Source organism: Xiphophorus couchianus, chromosome 16 (genome assembly GCF_001444195.1).
Source record: "Xiphophorus couchianus chromosome 16, X_couchianus-1.0, whole genome shotgun sequence".
In the NCBI taxonomy this organism is placed as follows: domain Eukaryota; kingdom Metazoa; phylum Chordata; class Actinopteri; order Cyprinodontiformes; family Poeciliidae; genus Xiphophorus; species Xiphophorus couchianus.
In genome coordinates, this window is record NC_040243.1 from 4617603 (window position 1) to 4632186 (window position 14584).

Sequence of the window (14584 nt, forward strand, 5' to 3'; positions counted from 1 at the left end):
ATCCCTTAAACACCCCTTAAACACTCTACATTAAATAATATCGGCATTAAACCCCACTGTGTAATAAACAAAATAAACATTGTGCTAACTAGCTGCTACTGTACAAAACAATCCATAAAGCCACCAGCACTGTCGTTAGCTTAAAGATAATTGGCTTAAACCAACATGTAGATCGAAAAACATTTAAGATGGCCATGGAAGTAGGTTGAGTTTGTGATTAGTGAATTATTTTTAGATATTTTTCCTGCTGAAAAACCCAACGACTTCCATTTTTGGTGTTGAATTCTCTCCTCTCATTCCACTAGGGGGCTCTATAGTCTATTTGCGTCGGTTCAAGTGACCTGACGTAAAACCGGAAGGGACTTGACGGCGAACCGGGAGTAGTTTATGTTGCCGCAAGCTGACGCAAGCTAGTTAAATTAATCTTAAAACCACTTCATACTGACGCTGTACTGTTGAGTACTGCCCAATGTGGTGAGTTAAATGTTATAAGTTATTAAGAGATATGTTTTCTGTTATCCACATAGGTTTAGGGCAACCAGCTACAAGCTAATGAAAGTGCTAGCGGTTTTATGGATTGTTTTATACTTTAGCAGCTAGTTAGCGCAATGCTACCTCTCGTTTATTTCACAGTAGGTTTTAATGCTGATGTTTTATTTACTGTAGCGTGTTTAAAGGGTATATTTTATAATATGCTGGTTAAATCAAGCATAATTTGTGATGATATGATTATATGGTTTACTTTAAAGGTTTATACCTGTGATTTAAGTTTGTTGACTTTAATATTGTACAACCATCATGTCCGCCTAATGCACATGTGTTAAATTGGAGGCCCGTGGGCCAAATTTGGCCCACCGTAGCTTTTTATGTGGCCCTCTAAATTCTAGACTAAACACTAAGTGTACTTAAATATTACGTTTTCAAACAAATCAATGCAGTTTTTATTGGTTTACTGTCATATTATATCAATCAGTCCCTCCAGTTTCTTGAGAATTATTGTGGAAATTCACACAAAAATCAACAAATCCCTGCAGTTTCTTACACTAATACACAACTGGGAGTTTATTGCAGATTTTTCTCAAAAACTTTCTTAGTTTGATTGTTTTTTTTAAATCACAAAAAGTATCATGAAATCCTGGAGGGACTGAGAAAATGTTCAGTAATATTTAATTTTAAGAATTAATTGATATTTTAACAGTCTGTGATCAGGTTTTATCAATAACTTCTGGCACAACCGGCCCTTTGAGAGCATTCATCATCTTGATTTGGCCCAAAACAAAAATGAGTTTGACATCGCTGGTCTAATAAATAAATAAATATCAATAAATAAAGATAATAACAAGAACAACAACTAACTTATGTTCTTTGTAAGACTGAGTTTTTCAAAGCGATTTCAACTCCAACACCGTTCCTCGGGTCTTTGGAAGGGAAACGGGCCTTTTCACACCACCTCCACCATTACAAAAAACCTTAATCAAAACTCTTTTGACCAAAACACATGATTTCAGTTTAGTTTCTGCGGTGTTTACCAAACTCCAAATTTAAATTTGCATTATGTCCTGAACAACAGCTGGCATGAAAGTAAACCATTTTTAAGTGGCTTAGGAAAACGAACCTTTGTTATAATTACACCTCAGGGAAGCAGAAAGTGATGGGTTAGTGTTGCATTTTTTTACACCACAGGGAGGAAACCCCCAGGGTGACCCAGAACTTGTGAATGTTGCATCCCCTTCTGGCCCGGGAACATCCTGGGATCCTCCAGGAGGAACTGAAGACTGTCACTGGGGGACGAGGATGTCTGGGTCTCACCCCTTGAAATGTTATTTCTGCATTGCCTTCAGGTGAACACAGACGGATGGATTTACAAAAAGTAGGGACTTTTGTTATGTTTGTAAAATATACAGCTCTGGAAAAAATGAAGCGCCCACTGCACTGAACCCCGCTGAAAACCTTCTGGTTTTTCCACCAAATATTGATTTCTGAACTCTTCCTGAGTTAAAACGTTCGTTTTGTTGCTTCTAAATGAACATGAACTTATTTTCTTTGCATTATTTGAGGTTTGAAAGCTCTGCATCTTTTTCTCTCTCTCTGCAAATAAATACAAACTTTCTGCTTGGAGTTTCAGAGACATGTCAGTAGTTCATAGAATTTAATAACAATGTTCACTTTATTAAAACATAAACCTTTAAAGAGTGAAATCCGAGAAACCGATCATTTTAAGTGGCTTCTTAATATTTTCCAGAGCTGTAATTATGCAGACACCACTGTAGCTTTTTGCTATGCAATATTTTTTTTCACTTACATTACAAAAAGGTAGCCACATTAAGTTTTGGTGTTTTACCTTGCTAATGTCCAGCTTTATTTCTCCGTTTTGACTGAAAACTCATTAATTTAGTTTGGCAGTAAACTTCATTCATTGTGTCCGGTCAGTGAATTAATGGAAAGCTGCTAGAACTAATTACTGTCCATCCACCTATTGTGAATAAAACGCTTAATCTCAGCTAAATATGAAGCGCTAGCTTAGACAACAGATAATAAATATGTAATTTAATAAGTATTCTAATTTTTGTAATTATAAACAAACACATTAGCTAAGTACATGTACCGTATGCCTCACCAACTGAGTGTTGTTGCCTAAACAGAGCTTCTGCCTGGCATTTTAAAACCGCAAGTCTGTCCATCGTTTGTCAGAAATTACCCAGTAATTATTGCATGTGATGTGTAGTCGTGTATGTGTGTGTTTCTGCAACGAGTCCTGCCGAGAGATAAATGAGTCTGGTTGACATTGTCTGGAACAGGTGGCGAAATCAGCGGGGAAGACGCTCAGACTATTCCTGTGCATGGAAAAAACGCACACTCTCAGGCTCTCCCAATTTGACTTGAATGCTTGGCTTGTTCAGGAGAGTTGCTAGTCTGATTGGATAAAGAGAGAACAATAGCATGTCTTTGAAACGCTTCCATACTGAGTGGCTGGTCTATTGATTACAGAGGCATAGAGACCACATTAATCATTCAAAGCATGTTTGATTGACTTTTTCATCTCTTCTAATGAACTCTGCTATTTATATTTCTTTGTATGAGGCGGTTTAGTTCCTGTTTTGAAACATTTTCTGTGTTGGTAAAATGTGTCAAACTCAAGGCCTGGGGGCCAAATGTGGCCCGCCGCAGCTTTTTATGTGGCCCTCTAGACTCCAAATTACATGAATAAGTCCCTCCAGTTTTTCAACAAATCTGAAAAACTCAAAGTTCACACAAAATCTACAGATTTTCAAATTTGTAATGCAAATTTTTTCTCAAAATTGGCGAAAAACATTGGGTTCAAGTGACTGCTGCCTCATCTTGATGTCAGGATGCAGTCCGATACGGCGATGAATAAAAAGTTACGTCTAACACTAAACATTAGAGTAAATATAAGAATTCCTTACAAATTAGCGCCACAAAATCTTTGATTTTGACAGCAAAAAACCCCAGAAAAACAGTCATGAAATCCCGGATGGATTTATCAGTGTGAAAAGATGTTCAATACTGTCACATTTTAAGAAACAAACAGCTATTTATTGATATTTTAACAGTTTGGTGGGTTTTATCAATACATCAATACATTCTGGCACAACAACCGGGAAATTTACCTGTCATTTAATACATGGTCATTAAATGAAAGGTTCTACATTTCTATTTTTTTTCTGTCAAGATGGGATGCTGAGAATACATTCATGAGAAATAATCTGAACTTTTTAGATTTTAGTTGATGACTACTATGAAACAAAAAGTGAAAAATTTAAAGGAATCTGAATATTTTCCATTCTCACTGTATTATGTGAAGAGAAATGAGTCCAAATGGTTGAACATGCTTTGATTTGAGTCTTTTCAGATTTTACTTCTGGGCCGTTGTCCTGCTGATAGATAAAACTTTACCCCAGTTACATTTTTCATTTGAACTCGCGCTTTAGAAGCACAAACTCTATGCACAGTTTGGAGATGTGTGCCCAACTGGACCTTATATAAAGTATATTGGGATTGAGATTTACATTTTTCTGAGATCCTTCTGGTTGCATCTGATGGAAAAGTAGCGTTGTTGCCAAGAGAATCACAATAAATTACTTGGGAGTGTTGCCAGTTCTGTGTTTGCATGAAGACATGTAACCAGTCCTTATTGATCTCTGATGATCAATAACACACCACCATGCTAATGTGAACTCTCCAACACACTATGAAGGTAATTTTTGGCTAAATTTTAACGTTGTGGTGAGATGTTTTTCTGGTGATTTTGTGAAATGACTGCAGACAGTGTGTTGTGTGCATACTGGGCAATTTGAGTCCAGATTGTTCTAATTTTTGGCTCCACAAGGTTGGAACGAGCAACCAAATGGTATCATAAAAGACGGGCCCATTGTGAATTCATATTCTCCAACAATGACATACGCTACTTTAGCATCATAGCATTTAATGATTTCCTATCCAACTTGGAGATTTTGTTATCGCTGAGCTGCAGAATATAATCAGAGATGCGTCTTAAAACTTAAATTTCATGTTCTTTTTTGTTGGTAGAAAGAAAAGAAATAATAGACTACAGACAGCTCTAAATCTTTACAAAGCCAAAAGTAAGAAAACATTGAAAAATATTGAAAAGCTAAGCAGCAAATTCCAGTTTAAAATATGCAAATTCAGAACTACAAGAAAAACTTTTGACGATGTTCAAACATAAAACTGTTAAAATTATTATAGAAACATGAGTACTGATGGATATAATCAATTATTTTTGGTATTTTTTTGTTATTGATACTTGTTTTGTTTATACCTCCACTCTCTCTCTTGAATATGTAAAACAAAAGTTTTTACATTATGCTTCATCCAGGTTTTTTGTACATATTCAAAAAATAAATGGATAAATAGTAAATATGTGTATTTAAATTGCTTAACTCAGTGGTTCCCAAAGGGTGGGGCGCGCCCCCTGGGGGAGCGCAGTGCCATCGCAGGGGGAAACGCGGGAAGCAGTATGGATGGGAAAAAAAACAGTTACACAAAAGTATTTCACTGTAAAGATGGTTTGTAGTTTGTTTTGTTGCAACCTGAAGTGTGAAATAAACTTCAGTGGAGTTTGAAAACAAAGTATGTGTTTAGGTTTATGTCTGGTTGAACGATGTGTGTGCTCAGTTGATTTTATTTTATTTTTTCTTCTTTGGGGGGATTTTATTGTAATCCATAGGGAGGCTCAGAAGACAATCTTTGGGAACCACTGGCTTAACTTATATCTTACGGTTTTAGTACGATCCAAAATGGAGGAAATGTTATTCATTCTGTTTCACTGAGACAATAATTACATTTTTACTTTAATTTCTTATCAAATGTCTAATTTTAATGTATAACTTTATGTTCTTATATTTTAATACATTCAGCATCTTTGTAGCGAACTACTGTGTCCTGCAGGTGAGATTAAAACTATTTTAGCTCAAACGAACAAGAACTAATTTCATATATTGCTGCTTTAATGACAGCCGGCGTCAGACTGAAAAGTTTGAGGAACTGGTGAACTGTGTGTCTCCGCGGAGACCAGGTGGGGGTGGCGAGGCTGTTCATTATTGGATTTGTTGAAACGTGTGTGAGGAGCCATTTTAATTATGTGCTGCTGTGGTTTGGGGTCTTCCCCTCTCTCTCTTTCTCTCTCTCTCTCTCTCTCTCGCTCTTTCGCTTCCTCTCCCTCCATCTGCGCTCGGCTTGGTCCAGGTGACGTCCTTCCCCTCCTTCTCGTTATTCCCTCTCTCACCTGTTCCCGTGACAACTCTCTGGGCCGTTAATCACTGTGGAGACGGACACAGAGGGATCAAACGAAGGAGGGAGAGCAGCTCAAATTGACTCAATGCTGGATGTGTGGTCTCTGTGCCCGATTCTCTTTGTGGCTCTTACCTTCAGTTTATTTATTCCTCTACACTTTCTACTTCTTATTTTGTCGCATTCAATTTTCCTTTTGTATTTCCTCTTGTTCCATGTCTTTTTCTAAAATTTCTTTCTCACCTGTCTACCTCTTTGTCCCTGCTTTGTTGTCCTCTCTCTCCTTGCCTCGCTCCTCTTCTCTCGCTCGCCCATATTTTGTTGCTGCAGTATGAGCTCACCACTATTCAGCTGCACAATAGAAACTTACCTGATATTCGTCCCAGGAGTTACACCTTCACATTCAGCCATGAGTTTGGTTTCTGTGGAAAGTATTTCAACTGCTTGGATGCAATAATCAGTAAAATTAGACGATTCTTTACTTGCCATCCACCGCCGCGCTTCCGTGGCAGAACAAATCGGTTAACAACATGAAGCCTGGAGATGTAGGTATTATTAATTCAGTGTAGCGCACCACAGCAAAGGGGAAATAACACAGAAAAACTGTTGAAGAACAAATCAAAACCACTGGTACCGTCTCTTTTTTTGCTCTTTGTGCCAGCTATGCTACACACAGAGCCGTTGCCATAGCAACTGACTGACAACAGCTCCATTAGCTTGTCAGGATTCAACACCGAAAAACACGCAAACGTTTCTCACTAAGGGACAGAAGATGCAGCCCGTTACAGTTTTATGTTTGTATTGCGATTATTTTATTTTTTTTCCATTTTTTTTCTTTTCTCCGAAGAGTTTTTGCGGTGCTAGTGGCTCATTTTTTTTTTTTTTTTTTGCGACAGTAGGCAGACAGGAAAGAGGGTGAGGAGAGGGGGAAGACATGCGGCAAAGGTCGCCGGGACCGGGAGTCGAACCTGCGACGTCCGCGTCGAGGACTAAGGCCTCCAAACGCGGGGCGTGCTAACCCCCTGCGCCACCACAGCACGCCCCGTATTGCGATTATTAAGTGATCGTCTGAATACTTGTGGTGATTGATTAGGTAATTTAAACCTCTGCGCTACTGATCATTTGTCAGAAAGTGGGTGTGTGGGTCTCCACTTTTAATTTTTTTTAACTGAACGGAAACACAACACATCTACATGTTAAGATTGTCAAAGTCAAGCTAGCGTAGCTCTCCCTCGCTACTTTTTTCCTGACCACAATGCATTGTGTTTATAGTTCAAGTCATACTTTCACACTCTGTGTATCTAACAGTTGAACAGTTGGATGGACTTTAACTGTCCCACATGAAAGTTCATTACTTTCATGTTCATAAAAGTAAAGAACAGAATCTGTGACAAAGGGCAGCCTTGGCGGAGTCCAACTCTCACCGGAAACGAGCCCGACTTACTGCCGGCAATGCGGACCGGTCATACAGGGACCTGACAGCCCGTTTCAAAGGGGAACACCCAAAGGGTCTCCGTAGGTTGTCTAGGCTCTCCCTTAGAGATAGGGTGAGAAGCTCAGCCATCCGGGGGGGGCTTCAGAGTAGAGCCGCTGCTCCTTCACATCGAGAGGAGCCAGTTGAGGCTCGGGCATCTGGATGCCTCCTGGACGCCTCCCTGGTGAGGGGTTCTGGGCACGTCGGGAGGAGGAACCGGGGAAAACCCAGGATACGCTGTAGAGACTATGTTTCTCGGCTGGCCTGGGAATGCCTCGGGATTCCCCCTGGAGGAGTTGGAACAAGTGGCTGAGGAGAGGGAAGTCTGGGCCTCCCTTCTTAGACTGCTACCCCCACAACATAACCTCGGATAAACGGAAGTCGATGGATGGATGGAGTTTCCCCAAAAATATCGTGTAAATCTGTCGTTTGGCACCAAACTGAACGCTGTTAAATGATTTCAAGATGTTTTCTCCACATTCCACAATTAAAAAAAAAAAAAAAACAATCAAAAATGTGACTTCTGCTCAAAAAGCCGTTAATTTCCTAATGCTTATCATAAAACACATCTTCATTTAATAAATGGTGTCAGCAGCTTAAGTAGCAGATTAAACTAGTTATTAATGTACTTATTTGTGGTTTTTCCTGAGGTGATGGATAAAACCAAATCCCCCAATGAGTCATTCGGTGGTTAGCTGCTTGAGCTACATATTATTAAGTAGTTGAATTAATTAACAAATCATGAACTTTGGCACATAATTAGTAATGTTAAATTTTAATCGCTAGCTAATTAAGTATTCCTTCCTTAATGATGATTCCGAGTGTTGCCCTGTGCGCGCATAATGTGCATTGAAAGCATCACAAAATGGGGACATGATGCTTAAAGCACGACCCTTTCTGCGGGGATAAATCTCCCTCCGCTGGTAAACATTTATCTGGTAATCGGCTCCATCTGTGAGGCCCGGCCGGTGCCGGAGCGAACCGCTGTCACGGCTCGGATGATAAGAGCAAAAATATACCGCGGCGGCACCTCAAGCTGAGGAGCGGCACCAAGATGAGGTGATTATTTTAATCTCGTAGAGTTATTATACAGCAGTGCTTTTAAGTAACAGAAGTTGGAGTGATTTATTAAATTTGAAGCGCTGTAGTTGGTCCGGTCTGACCCGTCTGGGTTGGAGATTAAACATGACCTCTCCTGCTGCGGTCAAGGCTGGAGTAATCGACAGGAACACAACAACCCAGGCGCTCTGCTTTCCGTCCATGCAGCTGAAGAATAGTTTTAGTTTTGATCTATAACAGGGGTATCAAACTTATTTTCATTTTGGGCCGTATCATAAATAATCGTGGATTTGCAGCGAACACTTTTTTTTATCAGGTAAGATGATTTAACGTTTATATATTTTATAAGTAAGTATGATTAGAAAGACATCAAATATCGCCTTATGCTGAACGCACGTCTAACCATTGGTAACCATGGAGATAAGCGCCTTCGTGTAGCCGAACATGTCTGAAAAAACCGATTAGCATCTCGTCTTCTGTACGTTTCAAAGGCTACTCCGGTTTAAGGGGAAAAACAGTTTATGTCACAGTGATATAAATCGTGTCGTGAATTCAAGCCAAGTCGGTAATTTGATCAACACGTCAGGAGGGAGAAGGTTCGGGTCCTTAGCTAGTTATTCCCAACTTATTTAAATACGCAGAGTATGAGCTCCTATCAGGTGTGTTACGTTCACAGACAAATTAACGCGACCTCGTCGCGGAGTAATACTTAATGTGCTTTGTCTGACTGACTTATCTGCTTAATGCGCCTTATAGTGCGGACAATACGGTACTCAAATAATATAAATAAAAATACGGTCCTCTCTAATATGTATTTCTTGTTTATATATATATATGTATATATATATGTGTGTGTGTGTGTGTGAGTGATGGGAATCCTTGGTTTCTAATTTTGTCCAACCAAGGACTGGGTTTGCAAATGCGGCCTTTTGCTAGAAAACCTTCATATACGACGGTTGTTTGTTTTATCATGTAACATTAATAAATGTTACATGATAAAAACATGATTTAAGTCTAATTAAATCAATAGACTTGAAGTTTATTTGATTAAAGTCAGTTTCCACATGATGCTTCTCCATCTCTCATCGCTGTCTATCATCCCGTTGCTCTCCTTGTGCCCTGTGGCAACTCTGTCACAGATATCAGAGACTCCACCATGGTAGCAACTTTACCCACAATATCACCCAGCCTTTGTCTTCGGTTTGTCTGTTTCGCTTGCTGATGTTTAGAGCAATGCTTGAGCATGAAATGGCAGAAAATATGAAGGTGCGTTTTGTTTTCTCTCTCAACAACCAGTTGCTTTTTTCTCCTGTTGGTTTTTTTTTAGACTGCACCAGTGTCATGTTTTACTATTTAAGTAATATGTGTTTAATTCTTGTGATTTTGACATCTTTTCTGAAAGTAGATTTTGTTTGTAGACAAAAAAAAAAAAAAAAAAGACGCAACTGTTGTTACTTTAAACATACACATTATTTTTAGGGACCTGATCTCACCTCAACTTAAATCTAAAGTAGAATATAAATTAATTATTCAGTGGGGTGAAAACACTTACAGATAAATGCAAAGTGAAGAACTTTCAGAATGTGTTACATTATTATGCCATTTTTACAATTATATTAGTTGAAAATGATCTAAATTGACAATATTAGCGCAATAATTACTGAAGCATTTTATCGTCCAGCAAAATATTATTGTGACAAACCTCGTCTCAGGAAACAGTTTTTCAGCTGTGATATTCTCCACTTTGCATCAAAACAATAATGACTGCCTGCTGTGCTTTAGAGAAAACAATTTCAAACACAAGAGTACAATTATTAACAAGAACAACTAGCTTTTTTATAGCAATTAGTGTGCTAATCATATTGCTGTATAAAAATAATCCGCCCTTACATCTCCTGTTTCTGTCGCACTTAAATGTTCTCACACAAATCAAAGGAAATTTAATGCATAAATATTGTGGTAGCAAATATTTTTTCACAGCTCTGTGATTTGCAATTCAGCCTCCCTAATTGGAATAACGCTATAGTTTCTATAAATCTAGGTAAACAAGCGTTTAATTGCCTGCTACGATTACGAATCTTTGTGAAATTTATGTAAATCCACCTAATATCCTCTGAAGTTAAGTTGTGAAAAGCTCAGAGTCCCCATGACACATTTTGTTGTTTCCATCCGGTGGGGGGTGGCGAGATTGAGCCGTGGTGATTTAGCCATCATGTCAGCAGAATATTGATGCCTGCGCAGCTCAAATGGGGAAATTATAAAGCACACGCCAGGAAATGCATCTTAATTGCTGCTTAACTGGGCATCTTCATCAGAAACAGGGAGAAATGGTGGGCCACGTCCCCATATGATTCAGAGAAAACGGATAGATGAGTTAACACTCCTCTGCAGCACTCTATAGAGCAGAGACAAATGAGCTCATAAAGAAAGGCTCTAATAGAGGGCTGCTCTGTGAATGTGGGGGAGCGGGAGATGCTGTAACTACAGGAGAGTTTTCCGTTTATGAGACAATTTCTGCGTTACGGAAGGAGATCCTGTTAGTTTTTTTTCTCATGTGACATCTGTGTGTTTGTGTGCTGTTGTTTTCTTTTATTTCATCAAGACTCCAACACTTTCAGGAGTCAGAAAGACGAGAGCGGTCGCCTCAACGCCAAACGTGAGCGAGCAGTAACCAACCAGGTGGATTTTCCCACCGCATTTGCAAAGAAGGAAACTTCAGCGAGTTCAGACAAGCTGCTGTTAGAGTTGATTATTTATCAGGGTGGTTGTGTTGCTGCTCGGAGTTGACACAAACGCAGTAAACTGTTAGCACACCCGGCCTGACCCTGCTAAAACGCCTTTGGGTGCCTGGCTGACAATAAAGCCTTGTTATAATTGGTTTATTGCTGTGTTCTTCCTCTTATTGTGGAGGGGAAGGTTCAGGTTACAGTCACTGTGACACGGAGCAATATAGCTGGCTTGGCTGGCCTCAGGCACAGTAGAGCAGTAAGGTGTACCTTTTAGAAATCAGTAGAAATGTTAAAAATATATTATAATGTACAGATCTTGAAACAGACTTTGGTATGATATTAATTTGCAGTTGTGAAATGATTTATCTGTTATTTTGCTTAAGTCAGTGGTGTCGAACTCATTTTCATTTTGGGCAATATCAAAAATCTGAATGTTCTTAAAGGGCCAGTTGTGCCAGAATGTGTTGATAAAACCACTAAACTGCCAAATGATCAATAGATAGCTGTTTGTTTCAGTATTCAATAAGCATTTCTTAAAATTATATCATATTAAATATCTTTTCACACTTAGTGCATCCAGGATTTTTGTGGGAGTTTTTTGCAATCAAAATCACAGATTTTGTGGCACTAATTTAGAAATATTGATACGGCTGTTTAATTAATAGCCGTATTGGCCACTGAATATAATTTCAGGAACCCAATGTTTTTGGCCAATTTTGAGAAAATTTTGCAGCAAAAATCTGAAAAAAAGTGGGAACCTATTGATTTTTGTGCCAATTCTGAGTGAGTTTTTTGAATTTGTTGATGTAATTTGGAGTCTAAAGGGCCACATAAAGAGCTATAGCGGGCCACATTTGGCCCCCGGGCCTTGAGTTGGACGCATGCAGCTTAAGTGGAAGAATGAAATGCAGCATATTGGTTCAAGATTTCTGAACTTGACACCTTGAAATTGGCATCACGTCATCACAATGGCTGCACTTCCATTGAGTACATAATTGTGCAATCTAAATTTGCTCAATGGAATGGTTTTTGAATGTGGACCAAAAAAGCAAGTCTGCCAAAATACCTACGTCTTGGTTTATTAAAGTGAACTCTGGTGCTGTTTGAATGCTTATGTGAATGCAAGCGGACTGGAGAACAATCTAATGGCAGGAAACTGTCACCGGACATTCTGGGTAAATAAATACAACTAAAAACAAACGTATGAGCCTCGTGCTAGCGCAAGAAATATCTTGTAGTCTTTTGTCAAAGACAAAAGAGAAATGCTAACAAGTAACGGTACTCCATTTCTGTTTATATTTTGAGAAGAAAGAAGTTGCGGTCAGTGTCTTCTGAGGTTTTCATGTTGTTTCCATCAGTGGTTCTTGGTGCAGCGCCCCCACAGGTGAGGAGGGGAACACAGTTCCTTTCACACAGTTCAGTGTAAAAGTTGAAAATGTAACAAATGTTGCGATTTTGGTCCCCAATCGAACCGAATCTACCAGACCATCAGGTGTGAAAACGCCCTGAAAGCAGTCAGCCTTTTGTTCTCTTGCCTTTTTTGTTGTTAAACCTTTGTAGGGTTTCACCTGTGGTGTCCTCTCCGTTCGTTCAGAGCCGCGCGGAGATAAATGAGCCAGATGTCTTCAAAGGGACGATGTGCTTCATCTACAGAAGCAAGACGCCCAACCTGGACAAGATGGCCGCTGACCTGCTGGCTGCAGCTGACTGGGTGGAGAATGTGTGTACTTACACCTGTTGCACTGTAGAAATCCTGCACTGATCAGCCATGATGTTGAACTTCTTGTCTGCTATTAAAAGCAGACTTTCAAACTTTTAAATCATTTGCTTTGGTGCCCCTGGCTCAACTTTCTTATTTGTTTCTAATTAGCATTTCAGCCTGATATAAGATATTTTTATAGTCTGTTTGTTTAAACTTGCTCCCAAGAATAGCTTCATAAACCTGCAAACGCCACATTAAAGTTGCAGTAAGTGTATACATTAATAATCTCAACTGAAACTAAAAATAAGCCAATTAATTATGTCCCTTCTTCTGTGTTGTTTACCATATATAGGAAGTGTTAAAAGAAAAATACAGTTGACATTAAATAATTGTAGAAAACTAGACAGAAATGTTCTGTAGTAGTACATAGCCATGTTGTTATTGTGTTTACGCTGTGTGACAGATTAAAGTCCCACCAAGCAAATAAGAAAAAGGAATGATTACCTTTGGAAGATTTTATTTAACACAAAGCATAACCAATGTGTTATTTTTCTGTCTGATACAAAGAGGCATAAAACATTTAACAACTCCACAGTAGTGTAAAATGCAGTGGAATAGTGTCATGTAAAATGGACGTTTTTGAGCTTTACATCGTGTTATAATGTTATTCCTGGAGTTTTGCTTTGATTCTTTCATGCCTATTTGAGAAATCCCTTAGTCTCCATGGCAACCACTCAGCTGTGAAAAACGCCTGGTTGGACCGAGCCCCGCCTTTGAGACTCAGCTCCTCCTCAGAGCTGCAGTTTCCAAGCTTCACAACTCCACCACTCGGCTCCTTCAGACTAGCCAGCAGCAATTAGCACACACCTGGTGCTGAGCTCGTTACAGGAGCTGCTTCTCAGTGAAACGCTGGAAAACGGTTAATGATGGATCTATGCTGTGATGACTTTCAGAAAGAGCAGTTTTTAAAGTGACAGGCGCCCAAATTTAAGGTGTTAATTTACAAAGTCGTGTTTCTTTTAGCATCTAAAGTTAACATAGTCACTTGATTTTGTTATAAAATGACTGGAAAACACATAATGCTGTCTCTTTAAGTGAAGTTCAAATACATGACCAATTCCCTCAGTAGAGCAAACTTTAGCTGCATTTACACGACTAATGTGCACAAAATTGAAATCGAAATTATGAGATTTTTCAAAATTGCAGTGTTTCCATTAAGATAATTTATTTTTTTACTCCAATTTGCACAATGTTATAGTCAGTGGAAATGCAGATGCTGACATCTGCAGCTTCTGCAGATTTCAGAAACAACTTTTGTCCTAAACAGTCATCAATGGCCTGAAGCTGAAGTGCAAGTCAACAGAGTGACTTGATGACTTATTTTTTTATTCTCTATTTTAAGTCCTCCACATTTTTCCTATCATTTCTCCCTCTGTTTGCATAATTATTCTCTCCTTCTCTGCCATATTTCCCCTCCCTTCAGTTGAATCGTCGCTGTTTCCACAGGGAAGTAATTCTGTCTGTGTATCAGCGGTGCAGCAGTAGCTGTCAGTGACGCTGCTGTTTAAGTAATTTAGTTTACCCGCCGTGCGTCGTCTCATGGTGTCGGCAGAGACTCTCGTCCTCCCTGACCTGCGCAGCGGCAGGACACACGATTTCAACTTCACCAGCATCTCAATTACATGCTTTAAATAATTAGAGCATTTATCTGCTTTGTCACCTACAAAGCAAAATATTATTTTTACTGACGAGCTGCATTTTCTGTTTTGCGATGAGTTATTATCAGACAGTTTAGTCACATCATGTTTGGCCATTTAATAATAAACTTCAGCTGAAACTGGTAATTATGCT

At 39.1% G+C, this 14584-nt stretch overlaps 1 long non-coding RNA gene across 1 annotated transcript; it reads left to right on the plus strand.

Moving 5' to 3' along the window:
* Window positions 1-343: 343 nt before the first annotated feature.
* On the plus strand, window positions 344-12854 carry LOC114159636 (uncharacterized). The gene is made up of 3 exons (XR_003598627.1): window positions 344-474; window positions 1684-1870; window positions 12626-12854. It is a non-coding gene; the product is annotated as an uncharacterized LOC114159636 (long non-coding RNA).
* The last annotated feature ends 1730 nt before the right edge of the window (window positions 12855-14584 follow it).